Source organism: Eretmochelys imbricata, chromosome 14, assembly GCF_965152235.1.
Source record: "Eretmochelys imbricata isolate rEreImb1 chromosome 14, rEreImb1.hap1, whole genome shotgun sequence".
Lineage (NCBI taxonomy): Eukaryota > Metazoa > Chordata > Testudines > Cheloniidae > Eretmochelys > Eretmochelys imbricata.
This window is the reverse complement of record NC_135585.1, coordinates 39,009,374-39,029,116: the sequence shown is the minus strand read 5'-3', so window position 1 is coordinate 39,029,116 and position 19,743 is coordinate 39,009,374. Positions and strand designations below refer to the sequence as shown.

General features: G+C 47.1%; 3 pseudogenes; 1 reads left to right on the top strand and 2 right to left on the bottom strand.

Moving 5' to 3' along the window:
- Window positions 1–139: 139 nt before the first annotated feature.
- Window positions 140–11,064, bottom strand: LOC144273998 (olfactory receptor 2B8-like; annotated as a pseudogene).
- Window positions 11,065–11,801: 737 nt separating this feature from the next.
- On the bottom strand, window positions 11,802–12,748 carry LOC144273997 (olfactory receptor 2B8-like; annotated as a pseudogene).
- Window positions 12,749–18,427: 5,679 nt separating this feature from the next.
- Window positions 18,428–19,370, top strand: LOC144273996 (olfactory receptor 2G3-like; annotated as a pseudogene).
- Window positions 19,371–19,743: the final 373 nt, after the last annotated feature.

Here is a 19,743-nt window from a genome sequence, read left to right as displayed (position 1 = left end):
GAGTGACCTCTGGTTTCCCAGTCCCAGCACCATGTGTGGACATGATCAGAGAGATAAAAATGCAGACAAGCCAGCCAGTCCCAACTCATTTCTCTGGCTCATGTTCTCTTTCTCCAGAATAGCCTCCCCAGCACCCTCCTTAGGGCCCTGTGCACTCCTTGTTCTTCAGCGTGTAGATCAGGGGGTTAAGCATGGGATCGATGATGGGATAGAAGAGGGAGACCATCTTGATCCGGTCTGGAAGTAGCTGGACGGAGGCTGTGGATATGTGGAAATGGGTGTGCCGTAGAAGAGCGACACCACGGCCGGGTGGGAGGAGCAGGTGTTGAAGGCCTTTAGCCTGCCCTGGGCCGAGAGAATCCTCAGAACGGCGGTGACGATGTAGCTGTAGGAGACCAGGATGAGGCAAGGCAGCACCATCAGGAAGAGACCACAGACAGCAAATGCCAGGGCCTTACTGGCAGAGGTGTCGACACAGGCTGGCTTGGGCAGGGCCGGCACCTCACAGAAGAAGTGGCCGACCCAGTTCCGGACGCACCGGGGCAGCCGCACCGTCAGGATGGTCTGCAGGATGGAGTTGCAGAAGTTGCACAACCAGACGGTGGCTGCCATGTGCTGGTAGAGGCGGCGACTCATGACGATTGTGTAGCGCAGCGGCTGACAGATTGAGACGTAGCAGTCGTAGGCCATGACGGTCAGCAGGAAGCACTCGGTGCCAGCCAGTTAGAGGAAGATGTAGAGCTGGGATATGCAGCTAGCCCAGGTGATGGACTTGTGGGCGCTGCGGAAGTTCACCAGCATCTGAGGAATACAGTGCTGGTGGTGTAGCAAAGGTCCAGGAAAGAGAGGTTGCTGAAGGAGAAAAGCATAGGGGTGTGGAGACTGGGTTCCAGACACAAGGTGACGATGATGGCCAGGTTCCCCACCAGGTTCAGGATGTACAAGACCAGGAAAACCATGAAAAGCAGCATCTCCAGGCGTGGTTGGTCAGAGACCCCCTATAGGATGAACTCCCACTGGGAGCTCCCGTTCCCTCTTTCCTCCTGCAGGGAGAAGGGACAAAAATAAAGATGAAAGGTGCCCCAACAGCCATACACAGGAGGGTCACATTCAAGGGCAGCCCCATTTACTCTGAATGAACCATTCCCACTTGTGACTTTGTCATAGAAAATCTGGGCCAATTGGGTGACAGGTAGGATCCTTCTGCCAGGGAATGGCTTTGTCACAGAAAAGTGATTCTGTGGCACTTAGTGACAAAGGAGGATCCATATGCCAGGGAATCAAAGTGTCCTAGAAAACTGAATCTGTGGCAGCTGGTGGGAGTAATAGGATACATGTGCCAAGAAATGCATCTGTCATTGAAAATGGATGCTTAGATTGTAAGCTGTTTGCAACAGGGATCTTTTGTGTTCTTTATTTGTGCAGGTCCTGGTTGTGACTGTGTCTCCTAACTATGACTCCAGTTTTATTCTTATCCGTAATAATAATATGCCAAGAAATTAAAGCATAGAGTAGTGGATCTGTGGCAATTGATGGCAGTCATAAGATACTGTAACAGGGCTCCCCTGCCTCCCGAGAGCCCCCTCATGGCCAGGTTAGCTCTGTGGTGGCTAGCCTCTCTTTCTCCTCTTCAGGACTCCTTAAGAAATCCACACAGTCTGTCTCATGCCTAACAGCCTCACTGCCTGGGGCTCATTCTATAACAGAAACAGTTCAAAAGAATCCTCCAGGTCCAAAAAGAAAGCCCATCACAACAACACAAAAGTTTATATTCAGCTTTGCGGTCTTCTACCACACCCGGGTTCTTCTTCTGTCCCAGTCGCCACTTCATGAAGCTACCACTCCCAGCCCTTCTGAGCTGGAGCTCAACTTCACAGCTTCCACCTCCTGTTCCCTTCCCTGCTGGATCTTTATCAGGAACATCTGTCCCTTGTCAGGCCTTGTCAAGGCTGTTAATGAGCCAGAGGTGAGTGGGAGTAGTTCCCTCATAAAGGGCTCAGTTCACCCTGTGACACATCTGAATGCCAAGAAACAGAGTTGAGAGACAAGGTAGATGAGATAATATCATTTATTGAACCAACTTATTTGGATGGAAGGGACAAACTTTCAAGCTTCACAGAACTCTGGAGATGGTAACCAGAGTGTTCAAGTTAAATACAAGACGGGACAGATGGTTATGCATGTTGCAGGTGCCCATTTAAAATGAAGTGGGCAATAAATATGAAGTAGGAAATTAACACCTCTGCAGTTGTCAGACAATGGAAGGTTAGTAAGCAGCAGGGTGTGTTACAAATTGTTGTAATGGGCCGTAAAACCAGAGTCTCTCTTAAGTCCAGGGTTTTCAGTGTCCAGAAGACTTATGAATTTAAATTCTTCAATGTCATCTTTCGAAGATGTTGTGCAACTTTCTTTTGAAGCCTCCATCATAGGTTGGTCCAATGAAAGAGATTACCTCACCTACTTTGCATTGCTCGTATCCTGGGACCAACGTGACTACAACAATACTTCAAACAAGTTGTCATGGTAAAGTGCAGCTGTGGCAGTTGGTGGCAGTTCTAGGATATGTATGCTAGGAGATAGGCAATGAGACAACCTACCCATAACAGAAATTTCTTCCTCAGTGCAGACAGTTAGAGGCTGACTTATACCCTGAATCATGGGAACATATATTCTTTAAACATTTGAATCTTTGATAGTGTATATGATGAGGTAATTTCAACGTGCAATGCCCATCTCAGAAACTTCAAGGAAAAATGCTTTTAACTCAATTTTAACCTGAACTCGGACCCTTAAAATAATTTGCAAATTTTGTATCTGTTAGAAAATTTTTGAATAACTCTCATTAACTGTCATGCATCTTATTAGTAATTTTTGTAGCAGCCATAGAAACATTGTATGTCATTAAGTTAACTTCTAATTTACTATGGAGCTCAAGCCCAACCTCGGTGAGGAAGCGACGTCTAGCATAAAAGCCTAATCTTTCCCTGGGTAATGTCATGGAGTATGAGTAACACAGGGTAAATTTGGGTCATGTTAAAAAGTATTTCTATTTATCTGTGTTACCTTTGTTGCCTTTTAGTTTATTGGAGTTGTCAATTAATTATAAAACATTAACAACTAACCATTAATGATTGCTATGGTGACACCTAGAGGCATTCATTTAACACTGCGTTTCCTAGATGTCAGAGGTTTCATCTACCGTCCCTACCAATCTACAAACACAGAATCCAAACCCAATAACTTTGTAACCATTCAATTTTGCATCTGGTTTTTGGTGCCAGACACTGGATGGAACCAGGGAAAGTCCACTGGTGTCCATTTCATGTGGTTTCTGCAACTGGTTTGTTCCCCAGAACTGCTCAGTAAAACATTATAAGCACTGGCAATTCTTAAGTGGTAATTTTTTGCAGGAGGATGTATGTCAGGATCCTCATGACCAAGCCCCAAATTTGCACTTCTAACTGCACTCTGCTCCTGATCTGGCACAGAAAATTACAGGCTAATCTATCTATATGTCTCCATTTTAGATCACTTTGAAAAACTGGCTGATAAACTGAAATCTACCAACCTATCTGTCTACAATCTATGGCTGAAAGGAGTTAATTATATGGAAAGATGGAAAGAATTTAATTTGTATAGGTTGTCTAAGTGATTATCTTGATTAATTAATTAATAATAGTAATAAATAATATTAATAAATAATATAATATATTATGCATTAAGAAAGATGTGGACAAATTGGAGAGAGTCCAGAGGACAACAACAAAAACGATCAAAGGTTTTGAAAACATGACCTATGCGGAAAGGCTGAAAGAACTGGGCATGTTTAGTCTAGAGGACAAAAGGCTGAAGGGGGACCTGGAAACAGTGTTCAAATGTGTGAAAAGTTGTTATAAAGAGGATGGTGAGCAATGGTTCTACATGTCCACCAGGGTGGGACATGAAGTAATGGGCTTAGCCTGTATGAACGGAGATTCAGGTTAGCTATTAAGAAAACTTTCTAAGGGCAAGTCTACACTTAAAACGCTGCGTTGGTTCAGCTGCTCTAAGCCTATTGGAGAGAGCTTTGAAAACCAATAACTCACTTGTCAATACTATCATGACGAAATGTGTGTAGCAACATTCTACTTAAAGTAATAAACATAAGCAGAAATTAGGTCTGAAATGCATTTATCAAACAAGTCTGGGTAAAGCAGTTTCTTGAACACAAAGGAGTCTAACCAGGTGTCATCAGAGTTGATGGGCAACCACCTATCAAGTGGGCAGTCTTAGACAGGGAAGTGGGACAGGAACAACCCTATCTGCATTTAAACAAACAACAGCCTGGCACATCTTTCACCATGAGACTCCTTGTCTCTGTCCTCACAGAAGGAATGTACTTTATCTAGGCATAACCCTCAATAAAATTCATTTCAAAGGGGGACTGGACAATAAAAGTGAGGGGCAGAAACACCCCAAGGTATCTCTCCCTATCCATCTCTCTCTCTTTCCCCTAAGAAGACAAAAGAAACAGCCTTTGGACTTTGGGAGCAGATTTTGGCCTGAGAATTGGCTCAGCAATGTTACTCGGAGCATGTGGTAAGGGTTTTCACCTTGAGCCAAGTCTGCTTTGCTAAGGTTTAGTACTAGGAAGCGATTTATTTTTATTTCTCTTGTAACCAATCTGACTTTAATACCTTATACTTGTACTCACTTAAAATCTCTCTCTTTGTAGTGAAATAAAGGTGTTCTATTTCAGAATCCAAACTGATCCATTACTGCATTTAAACTGAATTGTATGAGTAACTCCATTTGAAGTAGCAAACTGTTGGATATTGCTCCCCTCACAGGACAGCAGACCTAAAATATCTGAACTGTCCATGAGAGGGCTGGGCAGTGCAGAACAAACATCTTGTGGGGGGCAGGGGGAGAATTTTGGACTAGGAATGTGTTGTGGTCACCCTGTTAACCAGGAACTCAGATCTTGCCTATGGTTAACTGGATGTGCTCTAGGTTCCACACCTCAGAGTTCCCACCCAGCAGACTCGTTCCCCCAAACCCCATCTATCAATGGAGAGAAAACTGAGGACAGGATTAACTATAAAGCAAACTGGTTTATTAAACAGTGACTCAAACAGGAAACAGTAATTTATAGGACCCCCGGCAAAACAATACACAAAGGGCATACAGGTACAGGTTGGCACAACAAATTGACATACAGTCAAGGTCCCAAACCCATGAGGACAAAGGTGAATTTACTACAGGTAAGGTACAGAGGTACACAGCATACTACGCAGGGTTCAGAGGAATGGACCCACGATAGAGGACATCATGGATGGAATACACCAGGACAGCAAGGTGAGGACACAGGAGTTCAGGATTCAGGTAAGATAGGAATCAATCAGAAACTGATAGCTGGAACTATGGAGTTTGGTTCTTCTTCTGTGGTCTTCTACAGATCTCTTAAAGTCTTGGCTAGGACATGTACTGAGCTGCCACTAGGAAGGACAGCCTCTCCTCTCGGGTGTAGCAGTTTCTTATGCTCTCCTGTTACTAGGCAGAACATAGGCCATGTGACCATTGCTTTTTCCCACCTTAGAGAGAAAAATGTGCCAATTATCTTAAGAAGAAGGTCACCAACATGGTGGACAAAAAAATAACTCTACAAACAAAATGGCAAAGTGCCTAAACAAAATAGAACTTACAGTGAAACACGCTGCTGGTGTAAGAGTTGCTGGACCAGGGCTGTGACTACACACAGACACTCAGGGTGTGACCCAGACGCACATGCTGGCAGGCTGCTTGTGAGCAACCCATGTTGGAAGCTACAACAAAACATTGTGAGGCAGTCAAGGTTGCAGGGCCATGGAGCAGGGATTGTCCCTTCCCATCTGAGTCAAGCAGAGACAGTTCTCAGAGTGAGTCAGTGCTGACAGCAGGATTCTGGGGTTAGTGCACAGCAGCAGCATCTTGAAGTTACACCTCTGACCCCCAGGACACCTGGGTTCTCTTCCCACCTCTGGGAGGGGATTGGGTTAGAGCAGGGGGCCGGGAGCCACAACTCCTGGCTTCTCTTCAGCTATCAATTTTGAGTAATACTTGGTAACTTAATATCAGGCCCAGAAGTGAGTGGGTGGGGTCAAGGCATCCCCAGGCACCCAGAATTCCCTTCGCTAACAGGTATGAGAACGTGGAGGACCATTTATAGGTGTCTGAAAGCCACCAGTCCCCCCCCAAGTGGGAGAGGAATGTGGTGGGGGGGGTGCCTGGGAAAACTGTGAATAGGCTGAAACTGAGAAGGGCCATTTGGGTTGGAGTCCAAGCAGGCCTTGACTGAAGAATTTTGGGGCTCTGAGCACCATGGAAATTGTGGGCTCCCCCCACCTTCCATAAACTAGAGAGCAAGGGGCCCGCTCCCCGTACATCATACATACCCCACCAAACACAGACCCCCAGATGCCCCTCCCGCACTGCCTGATACAGACCTCACTCCACTCAGACCCCCAGATGCCCCTTCCTCCCCTCCCCGCACATACTCCTCCCCACAGAAATAACCCCAAATTCCCCTCCTACCCCACATATATCCCAACAGACCTCCACCAGACCCTGCTTACCCTGACAGCCACCACACATAGTCCAGTGTCGGGATGGCGTCAAATTGGTGTGGCCATACTGAATGAACGGTGTGAGCATAACTTGACATGACTTAAACATGGCTGAAGGACTGCAGAGAATCCTGGGATCAGGTTCCCTTTAAGCAGAAGTAAATTTGATAAAGGACTGGCAAAGCCTGTGTGTGTGATCGATATGGAATCTACTGGTCGGCAAATATGGGCCCATGCAAAAGTAAATATCACATGTATAAAGTTGCAGCATGGAGTACAGGGCGACCTGGTTGTAGTGACCTTGCAGCAAGGACACCACGCAGAGAGCCAGAGTGAATGATTGATGAGTGAGTAAATGAGGAGTGATCTTCGTTGGGTACCACATTCCCAGCCCCTTCTAAAATACTAATTAGGTAAAAATTAGTCACCACACGCCCACTGGGCATGCTTTTAAGACATGTGACTCCTCTGAGGAACAAGGGTATAAGAATAAAGCAAAGTAAATTACTGTTGGTTGAGATTCCTTAATTGACCCTTGAAGAAGCAATGCCGCCAGACAGAGTAGCCAAAACTCTGCTCCGTGGGCTGGAGTAGGACTGTGAACCAGGGGGGTCTCAAAGCAGCCAAGGTCTTGCCTCGAGGGAATCCGAGACAGGCCAGAGGGCTGAGAAGAACAGACAAGAAGAGAAGAAGCCATCTATAAAATTGGTAACCACCTTCCCTGTTTGCTAGGCAGGAACTGTGTGAGGCTAGTGCTGGGCCTGTTTGCGTGTGTTTGTGAAAGAGAGACTCGTTAAGGGGAATGTATAGCTCTTAATGCATAACTCTTAATGTCTAACATAGGAGTTAGGTGCTTAATATAACCCTTTACCGCTTGTGTAATTACATCTCAATAAACTGCTGTGTATTGAAGATAATTACTGTGGACCTTTTTCATTGGTATGACAGTAATCTGCTCCACCGGGAGCCAGTAAAGACCCATTTCAGGGGTCATAGCACCCCCTGTTGTCAACACCCAGCCGCCCTGACATGCATCCAATTCACCGCAGCCCCCAACATCTCAGCCCCCTCCCCGGGCACAGTCTCCACAATCCCAGCCCCCCAACCCACACCCCAAAACCCCCATTCCTCCCCAACTCATTCCACTTAGCAACATTTCCCATTATTACCAACATCCCCCATTCCCCACACAACCCCACAACTCCCCTCACAGCCCCCAGCATTCCCCACTCACACCTGCACCTCCCCAACACTCCCAACTCACCCCAAAACTCACCCCCAGCTCCTCACTCAACACCACCAGGACCCTCCTGGCCACTCACCGGTGCATCCCCAGCTCAGCAGTCTGCTCCCATCCCAAGAGAAGGGAGGTTCTCCCGAGCCTGGCCGCCCAACTCCACTCACTCCCATCACCCAGGCCTCACTCACATGATCCCATGCCAAACCCTCCATTGTGACAGGGGTGATGGAGGGTGGGATGGATGGGCCATATTTGAGTGAGTGATGTTGCAACTCGGTGCATGGAGTTTCAGGTGGCCCTGGGCAAGTGCATCTAGTGCACATTGGATAGTCCAGGCCTGAGTCCGATAAGTATGCCCTTCTGAAAGGCAGTGTGGTCTAGTGGTTAGGCCGCTGGACTAGGCATGAAGGCCCCATGGTTCTCTTCCCACTTCCACCCTGACTTTGGGCAAGTCTCATCTGCCCCCTAGCCTCAATTTCCCCATCTGTACAATGGAGAGCAGAATATTTGCATATTCCTTCATCAGACACTCTCAGACAGCAAGTGGAGAACAAATCTGATCTGCTTTAATGGGGAGGGGTTTGTGAACCTGTGAATTTGTGTGGAGGATGGAGGAAGCTGACCTATAGAGCTAGAAGGGACAATGACCTCATTCATTGCAGAGGAAATGAACTATTTGGCCAGTGATCTGGGGCAGGGCTGTAAGGGGTACCAGAGTAACTGGCCAGTGATCTGTCTGGCACAGGCAGAGGGCAGAACTTTTGCCCCAATGGGTCATTTCTCTGATCTCAGTCAAGCCTCTTTCCTTCCTGTCCTGGCCCTTAGCTGGTGAGCCCTGGACTCTCCACTGTGTCACCTCGATCAGTTCCGTGGCACCTCTGTGCAGAGACACCCAGCCCCTGCCTGCTACAAGGGAAGGTCTGGGAGCCATTTGGTGCCGCGCACTCCCTGAGGAGTTAGGCCCCCAGCGCGGGGTGCTGTTGCTCCAGGGCTCTTCGTTAGGTGTTGGGAGGCAGCATGCCGGGCTTTGTTAGCATGTCGGCTCCCACTCACAGCTGGGGGCTGCATCAAGAGGGGACTCTGGGTCTTATGCTTGCTATTTGTGACACGATGCTGACGAGCCCACAGTGGGGCCAGACAGGCCATTAACATTTTTTTCTATGCCAGGTTCAGAAGTGAATCAAAGTGTATCAAGAGGAATCCAACCTCCGGGAGCGTTACACGTGCTGGGAAGAAGCACAGCACAAAGACAGCTAACAGGAACATACCAGTCCCCAGGCTGGATCCCACCCGGGTCCTTCCAGTCCCCATCTTCAATGGTGGCCAGTCCCAGCTTCAGAGGAAGTGTCATCACATGCTTCATGGACAGCTGGGAAATTTCTTACTAACCCCTGTCAGTCTGCAATTCACTTACACCTTAGGGAATGACACCTCTACAAAAACATGCCCATGCTGTAACTGATCTTTCCCTCCCTCACCTCCAGTGTAAACCAGGGATAAAACCATCAGGCAATGGTGCTGAGTCTCCTCCTGCCAAGAGTTTTCAAAACCATGAACTCAGCAGTGATGTAGGAATGCAATATGGGGTCTCTTTTTCTCTAGGGGGCTCCGGCTCCGATCCAGCCCCAGGTTGAGGGGACTGGCTCAGACATGTGTCTATATCCTGGCATTCTGTTCTATTTAGGTGTCTGTGCTGGGCAAATAACTGGGCACTTTTCAGACTTAAAAATAAACTGACAATCTATCTGTCTAAATCCTAATGCTATCTATCTATCAATCCCCGTACACCCTTCTATCTATCTATCTATCTACCTACCTACTTGTTGTTTGCAGTTTTGTTGTAGCCATGATGGTGTCAGGATGTTATAGAGAGAAGGTGGTGAGGTAATATCTTTTATTGGACTAACTTCTCCATGTAGCTCGACAGAAGTTGGTCCAATAAAAGATATTACCTCACGAACCTTGTCTCACTAAAATATATCTACCTATCCAGCCTCCTAGCCACTGGTCTAGCTATCTAAAACTTCAGTCAATACAGAGAGCCCAGAGAATGAAGTGAAGCTGGGGGCATATTTATTAACTCAGGCACTCAGCCTTCAGGTTGCAGAGGTAAGGTTGGCTGCTACAGAGCAAAGTCACTGAATGACAATTCTACCCAGAGGCATCAGGGCATAAAGGGAAGATTGAACCAACAGAGCAACTTCCTTGGCTGTGCTTCGGGAACAAACTGTTCTAATTAGTGAGGGTCAGGCCACTAGAGAGGCATATGGACCAAGGTTTACAAAAGTGACTGGTGATTTTAGGTATGTGATTTGATGCAGTGTTGCCAACGAAAGTCTCGCAGTGCTAGATCTTCTGCTAAAAGCTGCAGCACCTGGAAGAATGTGTTTACAATTAAAAAATAGCTTTAAAAAGAAACGTTTCTAGCCCTCATGGAGATGGAGAAAAACCCCAGAACATGATACAAATGTGATCTAAATCTCAGAAACTGGAAGGTAAAGAAAAAGAATTTGACAGTTATAATTTAATTAAATCTCACGATTTTAAAGACAATCTCAAAATTTTTGGAGCATGATACATGGTTTTTAAATGCTTGGTTTTCAGGGGCCCTGAACATTTGCCTTCCGAAAATCAGGTGCCTTTAAGGTGGAGATTTTCAGGATCCCAATGCCCTTGGATATTTTGGCATACTAGGGGAGATTTTACCTTTCATCACCTCAGTCATCACTTTCAGCATCTCCCGCTGTTGGCCAGCCAGTTTCTGGACAGCTTCTTTTAAACTTTCCAGAGTTAACTGTGTTTGGGGAGAATCTTCTTCCTGGTAGCTGCATTACCTAGGCCTACACTTTGCATACAGGGGTTGGGCTTGGCCATCTCTTCCACAGGAACCTGCTCTAATTCAGACCATGTAATGGCAGCTGGCAGGAGTTCATGGAAATTCTTACTGGGCTCTTATTTAAACCTCTTCTTCATCTCACAGTGGAGGGAATCATCCCGGAGCCCCAGCACTGACTACGCTTTCAGGACCATATCCATGTCCGGAAGTTTTTGTGGGTCCCAGCGCTTCACCTGGCTCATTCTCTCTTGGAGCTCATATGAGTAGGCCCGAATGGTCCGACCTGGATTCTGTGTCAGCTCACAGAATTCTTTGAGACTGGTTCCAAAGGGCACTTTGTTTTCATACGCTTCTAAGAGAAGCTGAAATGTCTTCTCTACATCTGGTTTGTCAGCTGTTGCCATGAACTTCACTGTCAATCTGGCCTGGACTTTGAGATGCTCTTCCACAAAATCCGCATGATCTTCTTCAGGTACTCTCAACACCCACGGAGCTGCCTTCACTGACTCAATCCAGTCTTTGATTGTGATGTCCAGTAATTTTGTTCAGAAGGCACTGAACTCATATATCTTCCTGTCTCATGGAACATGGCCTGGATTTCAGCTAGGGCAGTGACTGATTCTCACTGTGTGTGCAGTGCCAGGCACAATGGGGCCCTGATCTCAGCTGAGGCAGGGACTGCCTCTTGCTGTGTGTCTGTGCAGCTCTTGGTACAACCCTAATCTCAGTCGGATCCTCTTTGCTACTGCAGTAGAAAGCAATAAGAATAATCTCTTTGGGCAAGAGAGCAGGGATTGTTCCTAGAGGTGCAACTAGGATGGTGCTTGGTTTTATTGCAAAGGAGAGGACAAGGGGGCCATGAGGGGTGACAGATGGGTTCTGTGGGTTGGGAGAGCCAGGCAGGTTGGGTGTGGGGTTAGAGCAGGTTTGTTCTGTGGGGTGGGAGAAGGATTGTGTGGGATAGGAAAAGGAAGGCAGGTTGTGGGGAACATTAGGGCAGGTTTGTTCTGTAGAATGGGAGAGGGCAGCGGGTTTGTGTGGATGTAGAGGCCCGGTGCTGTAGGGAAGGCAGAAGGCTCCACATGGGCACAGAAGAGGTTACAGTAGTCTTGAGAGGTACGGATGGTTCTGTGCCAATTGTTCACCCAGCTAAGGTCCCCTGGGCAGTCGGGATCCTCCCCAGCACCCTACACAGGACCCTGTGCAACTCCTTGTTCCTCAGTGTGTAGATGAGGGGGTTGATCCTGGGGGTCACCATGGTATAGAAGAGGGAGACCATCTTGCCTCGGTCCTGGGAGTAGCTGAATGGAGGCTGCAGATACATGGAAATGGCCATGCCATAGAAGAGTGACACCACGGCTAGATGGGAGGTACAAGTGTTGAAGGCCTTGAGCCTGCCCTGGGCCAAGCAAATCCTCAGCATGGCGGTGCTGATGTAGCCGTAGGAGATTAGGATGAGGCCAAGTGGCACCAACAGAAAGAAAACCATACTGGCGAGGAGCTCGGTCTTGTTGGCAGAGGTATCGACACAGGCCAGCTTGAGCCGGGCTGGCAACTCGCAGAGGAAATGCTTGATTTGGTTCCACCCACACCGGGGCAGCTGCAGGGTCAGGATGGTCTGCAGCATGGAGTTGCCGAAGCCGCACAACCAGGCGGCGGCTCATGATGGCCATGTAGCGCAGCAGCTGGCAGCTGGCGGCATAGCGGTCGTAGGCCATGACGGCCAGCAGGAGGCACTTGGTGCAATCCAGCGAGAGGGAGATGTAGAGCTGGGCCACACAGCCAGGCCCAGGAGATGGATTTGCAGGTGCAGCGGAAGTTCACCAGCATCTGGGGACCAACGCTGGTGGTGTAGCAGAGGTCCAGGAAAGAGAGGTTGCTGAGGAAGAAATACATGGGCATGTGGAGATGGGGGTCTCGCCATGAGACCACGATGATGGTGGTGTTTCCAAGTAAGGTCATGGTGTAGCAGGTTAAGATGAGCACAAAGAGCAGCAGCTCCAACTGTGGCCGGTCAGACACCCCTAGCAGGATGAATTCCCCCAAGGAGCTTTGGTTTCCATCTTCCCGTTCCCCTTTGCCATGCATCATCTGTAGGGGCCAGAAAGAATAAGGGTGAAAACTATCCCGCAGCAAGGAGATTTGTGATAATAGGTGCTAGCGCTGGGATTGGCAGTGGGTATTTTTGGAATGGTAGCCTTGAGTCCTAGAAGACAGGTTAGTGTTCAGTGAATGGATTAGGGAAAGGCTGGAATCTCTAATAACCTGGGGCTGTCCCAGCCACAGCACTGCATACATTTATGCAAAGGTCAGGGAAATCTCTCAGTCTGCAGTGTTGTTGTAACTGGGTTGGTCCCAGGATATTGGAGAGATGAAGCAGATGAGGTAATATCTTTTATTGGACCTGTTACCAACAGTTTTCAGAACTCACGGCAGCGGTAACTTAACTGTTTCACTCCAGGCGGTGTCAAGGATAAATCAATGGGAACACGGCATTTTTGCCTGATGAAAGATTAATACAAGTAAGTAGGCTCTATCTAAAACTGCAGTTTATTAGATTTAAGCACACACAGACATAAGCAATAGGTTTATAGCATCCCAGATATTTTCCTAAAATCTGGAACGGTACTGAGTAATCAGCAGCGGGTTCTCAGTGGCCAGTTGCTCATCCACCGGGGAGAAAAGGTGTCAAGAAAAACATCTCTCAAAATGGCTTCAGAGGACTGCTCCAGAATACACTGTATTCACGAGTCTTTTATAACTAACTTCTACAAAACGCATAGGCCTCTACAAAATCATCACTTTTCCTAACTTTCAATAAACTTCTAATATCAGAGGTGCCCGGACTCCAGATCTTCCATCCAACGAAGTTTTGAGTCTCACTTCTTGACTTTTCTTTCCCCTCCTATCATTCTGATTAGAAGAAACTACCAGTTAGTTTTGATCTTGCCTCTAAAAGCCTGTTTTCCAATTAACAGTTAACTATGTGGTTTTCTATTTTATTAATTCAGAGTGGCTGAATGCACATAATATGGTTGCAATTAGCTTGATCACATTCTGGGATATACGCACCCCTCAAATCCATGCTAACACACCAGTTTCCATTTGTGAGACAAACAAGCTTTCGAGCTTACCCAGAGCTCTTCTTTAGGTCTGGGAAATGTACTCAAAGTGTCACAGCTAAATACAAGGTGGAACAGATTGTTTAGCACAAGAAGTTAAAACATATTTCAAAGAACCATTAAAGGTGAAGTGCCCTGTAACATGCCTCCAGTCATGGGGGGAAAGTAGGGGGAGAAATAAGCGAAAGGGGGTGCAGTTAGTGGGATATAGGTTTTGTCTCTATTTAGTCCATCATTTTTGGTGTTTAGCCGAGTTATAAATCCAGGCTCATCTTCTGAAGGTATTGTGCAGGTTTCTGTTGAGGATGAGGACTGAGAGGTCAGATATAGAGTGATCACATGTTCACCGACCAGTGACAGGGTGTTTTTGTCTTTTATTGTTTTCCTGTGCGAGTTCATTCAAGAGTATAGTGATTGTCTGCTTTCACCCACCAAGCTGTTGTTGGGGCATTTAGTGCACAGGATGACATACAGCACATGTTGTGATAAGTGTGTGTAAGACCCATGGGTTTTGAAGGATGTGTTGTGGGTGGTATTGATCATCATAGTAGTGGAGATAGGGCTGCAGGTTTTGTGTCTGTTGCTCTGGCAGGGTCTGGTGCTGCTGTGAGTTCATGTGTCAAGGTCTGTGGGGAGCTTGCTTCTCAAGCTGAGCTTGGCGAGGTTGGTGGGGATGGGGTTGAGCGCCGGAAGCAGGGGCTCAGGAAAGATTTCTTCCAGGATGTGGACCCCATCAAGTGTGTGTGTTGTAAATTCATAATATTCCTAGACACTAAAAATCATGGACCAAACAGAGATACTGGATTTGTGGCTTATTACAACAATCTGTGACCCACTGAGCCCCCTCCTAGAGCTTCTCCCCCTGCCCCTTCCCTACATGATGGGAGAGGTGTTAATTGGCAACTTTACCTTGAATGGTCCCTTGAAATATGTGTTAACTATTTGAGCTTCTGTTCCTCTTTGTACTTAGCTGTGACACTCAGAGTACCTTTCCCTGCTTTGTGTAAGATCAAAACCTTGTCTCCATCACCAACAGAAGTTGCTCCAATAAAAGATATCAGGTCACCCATCTTGTCTGGCTGTATTTCTAAGACACCGGTCAATATGATACCAAGCACTGTACAAATCTAGCATTCATCACATCCTCATTCAGTCTCTTCTCCCCCCAGGTTGTACATTTTCAACTTTTCCCCCATCCTCACTTTCACCTTCATTCCTGTTCTCCCACCTCTCTCCTTCCCTCCTCTAACTCAATCAGTGTCACCCAAAAGGGCTAAGAATTTTACAAATAAATTGGACTCCCTGACAGTAGCATGGGCACATACTGAGGCTTTTATACCTCCAAATAAATATTCCTACCCTTTGTTTCCTACCTTTTAACCAGTTACTGATCCATGAGAAGGCCTTCCTTCTTATCCCATGACTGCTTACTTAAGAGCCTTTGGTGAGGGACCTTGTCAAAGACTTTCTGAAAATTTAAGTACACTGTATCCACTGGAACACCCTGGTCCGCATGCTTGTTGATCCCCCTCAAAGAATTCTAGTAGATTGGTGAGGCATGATTTCCCTTTACAAAAACCATGTTGACCCCCAAGAAATTATGTTCATCAACATGTCTGTTCTTTACTATAGTTTCAACCAATTTGCCTCGTACTGAAGTTAGGCTTACCAGCCTGTACTTGCCAGGATCACCTCTGGAGCCTTTTTTAGAAATTGGCATCAGATTAGCTATCCTCCAGTCATTTGGTACAGAAGCTGATTTAGTAGTTGTGCAATTTCACATTTGAGATCCTTCAGAACTCCTGGTGAATTCCATCTGGTCCTGGTGACTTATTACTGTTTAATTTATCAATTTCTTCCAAAACCTACATACAGTTTGCAGGGACGTCACTTTTGGCACTCTACCTTTTAATTTCTGGTCAATTAACCTACTAATTTTTGTGTGTTCACCTTTCTGAAGTTAAAAACTACCATGGTGGGCTTCTGTGGTCTTTTACCCCTCAGAAGGATGTTAAATTTTATTATGTTATAGTCACTATTACCAAGGGGTTCAGCTATATTCACCTCTTGGGCCAGATCCTGTGCTCCACTTAGGACTAAATCAAGAATTGCCTCTCCTTTTGAAGATTCCAGGAATAACTGGTCCAAAAAGCAGTTAACACATATTGCAAGGAACCATTCAAGGTGAAATGGCCAGTTAACACCTCTCCCATTATGGTGGGGAAAGGAGGGATGGGTGTGAGAGCAACTGGGGGTGAGGGTTAGTGGGTTACAGATTGTTGTAATAAGTAATAAATCCAGTGGCTCTGTTCAGTTCATAATTTTTAGTGTCTAGCAATGTTATGAATTTACAATGCATACTTGATGGGGACCACATCTTGAAAGAAATCTTTACTGAACCCCCTCTTCTGGCCTTCAAACAAGCCCCCAGTCTTGCCAAGAGAAGATTGAGGGGGGATTTGATAGCAGCCTTCAACTAGCTGAAGTGGGGTGCCAAAGAGGATGAAGCTAGGCTGTTCTCAATGGTGGCAGATGACAGAACAAGGAGCAATGGTCTCAAGTTGCAAGGGGGAGATCTAGATTGGCTATTAGGAAAAACTATTTCACTAGGAGGGTAGTGAAGCACTGGAATGGGTTACCTAGGGAGGTGGTGGAATCTCCATCCTTAGAGGTTTTTAAGTCCCGGCTTGACAAAACCCTGGCTGGGATGATTTAGTTGGGGTTAGTCCTGCTTTGAGCAGGGTGTTGGACAAGGTGACCTCTTGAGAGCTCTTCCAACTCTAATCTTCTATGATTCTATGTAGTGTTGAAGCCAGGTCAATCCCAGGATATTAGAGAGACGAGGTGGGTGAGGAAATATCTTGTATTGGACCATAGATTCATAGATATTAAGGTCAGAAGAGACCATTATGATCATCTAGTCTGACCTCCTGCACAATGCAGGCCACAGAATCTCACCCACCCGCTCCTGCGATAAACCTCTCACCTATGTCTGAGCTATTGAAGTCCTCAAATCATGGTTTAAAGACTTCAAGGTGCAGAGAATCCCCCAGCAAGTAACCCGTGCCCCATGCTACAGAGGAAGGCGAAAAACCCCCAGAGCCTCTTCCAATCTGCCCTGGAGGAAAATTCCTCCTGACCCCAAATATAGCCATCAGCTGAACCCAATTTCTATTGGCGAGAGAGACAAAGTTGCTGTTAAGCTTTGCTTCCTCTTTCTTCATGTTGTGGCATTTCCATTTCAGATAGCAAAGTTTAATATGTTTAGTCATTGTACGCAGTGTTGTTGTCTCTCTAACCCACAGAAGTTGGTCCAGTAACAGATATTACCTCACGCCCTTGCCTCTCTAATTTTGCATCAGTGTCATTCCTCAGCTACAAAATCCACTCCAGATTATTTGGTCTGAATTCTGGCTGCTTTGTTGGTTTTGACTACATGCCAATCCTTACAGAGCCCACACTCACACCAATTATCCCAAATACACTGTCCTGGCCTCTCCCAAATCCATTTTGTCCCTAAGTACCTAGCCCCTATTTCCCCAGCTAGCTTGCCCTTGCAGGATTCATGGTGGCCAAATTTTCATACAGCTTTGGAATACACTTAAAGCTTCATTGGTTTTCGCCGATCTTTACTTCTTGTGAAACCCTGCTGTGGACCCCATGCTCACAAACCCACTATCCCAACCTCTCCAAATCCTTTCTCTCTCTATGTACCTAGGCCCTGACTGTTCCCTCTCCCCAACCATCCCGGATTCACAGTGACCAAAGAAAAATAACTAATGTATTCCCACTGTTAACATCAATTGTTCCAAATCCATCATCCCAGTCCCATCTGAATCCACTGTGTTTGTGGCTTACCCATGAACTATCAGCTCTGTCTACTACCCTTATTCATAGCTACCATACTATTATTTAGATTTTTGGCATCTTGAAGCACTCACTCTTCTGAACAGATGTTTCTCACATAGTCTCTAAAAGACTTGTCCGGTACCTCGCTATTGTCACCAAACCTATCGTGGATCTCACTCTTACCACCAGCACCCACAAACCCATCAGTACAGCCTCTCACCAATCCTCTCTCCCCTCTAGCCCCTGGACACTCATCTCTCACACACCACTTTGGATTATTGGTAACCAATCCAAAACAGCTATTCTGGATTCATTGCTAACACAGATTGGCACCAATCCATCATCATAACTTCTCCCAAGTCAGCTTTCTTGATGTTTGCCTGATTCCCCAAATCCTTATCTCCCCGGACCATCCTGGTTCTGTTCTCTTTGGAACATAGCTAAACATTAATTGTTTTAAACAGCTAATTATGTAATTCTCACATAGACCCGCCCCCACCCAAATACTTGTGGTGGATCCCACATTTTCTACCAATGCTATCATGGATCCCAGGACTGCCACCAATACTCACAGATCCTACATTCCAGTCTTCCAGTCTTTCCCAAACCCATTCACTTAACACTTACCTGTCTTGTAGGACTCAAGATTATCATTCCAAAAAAACCCACTGCCAACCCCAATGCTAACACCTATTATCACAAGTCTCCTTGCTGCCGGTTATTTTTCACCCTTACTCTTTCACCCTACACCTCTCCATCTTCCCATGCCCCTACAGGTGATGTACGGCAAAGGGGCATGGGAAGATGGAAACCAAAGCTCCTGGGGGAATTCATCCTGCTAGGGGTGTCTGACCGACTGCAGTTGGAGATGCTGCTTTTTGTGCTCATCCTAATCTGCTACACCATGACCTTGCTTAGAAACACCACCATCATCGTGGTCTCATGGGTAGACCCCCATCTCCACACGCCCATGTATTTCTTCCTCAGCAACCTTTCTCTCCTGGACCTCTGCCACACCACTAGCATTGGACCCCAGATGCTGGTGAACTTCCACACGCCCACAAATCCATCTCCAGGGCCGGTTGTGTGGCCCAGCTCTACATCTCCCTCTCGCTGGGTTGCACCGAGTGCCTCCTGCTGGCCGTCATGGCCTACGACCGCTATGCCACTGTCTGCCAGCCGCTGCGCTACACAGAGATCATGAGCCACCACCTTTGCCTGCAGATGGTGGCCACCACCTTGTTCTGTGGCTTCAGCAACTCCACCGTTCATACCATCCTGACGCTGAGGCTGCCCTGGTGCGGGCAAAACCAGATAGACCACCTCTTTTGTGAGGTTCCAGCCTTGCTCAAGCTGGCCTGTGTCGACACCTCTGCCAACATGGCCAAGATCTTTGCCAGCTCGGTGATCTTCCTGCTGGTGCCACTAGGCCTCATCCTGGTCTCTTACAGTTACATTGGCACTGCTGTGCTGAGAATTCGGTCAGCGGAGGGCAGGTTCAAGCACTTCAACACCTGCACCTCCCACCTAGCCGTAGTGTTGCTTTTTTACGGCACGGGCATTTCCATGTATCTACAGCCTCCATCCAGTGACTCCCAGGACCGGGACAAGATGGTATCCCTCTTCTACACCATGGTGACCCCCATGCTCAACCCCTCATCTACACACTGAGGAACAAGGAGGTGCACAGGGCCCTGCGTAGGATGCGAGGGAGGAACCCGACTGCTAAGGGGACCTGAGCTGGGTGACCAAATGGCACAGAATCATCTGTACCTCTCATGGCTACTGTAACCTCTTTTCTGCCCATGTGGAGCCTTCTGCCCTCCCCACAGCTCCAGACCTCTCCACACACACAATCTCTGTCCTCGCCCACTCTACAAAGAAAATCTGCCCTAATCTGCACCACAACCTGCCTTCCCTCTCCTACCCCATGCAACCCCGCTCCTATCCCACATACAACCTGCCTTCCCTCTCCTACCGCATGCAACCCTTATACCACCCCACAGAATAAATGTGCCCTACCCACCCACACAAACAACTTGCCTGCCCTCTCCCATGCCACACAACTCTTCTGTCAGTCCACACAACACCCCTTCCCTCTGCTTTCCAATA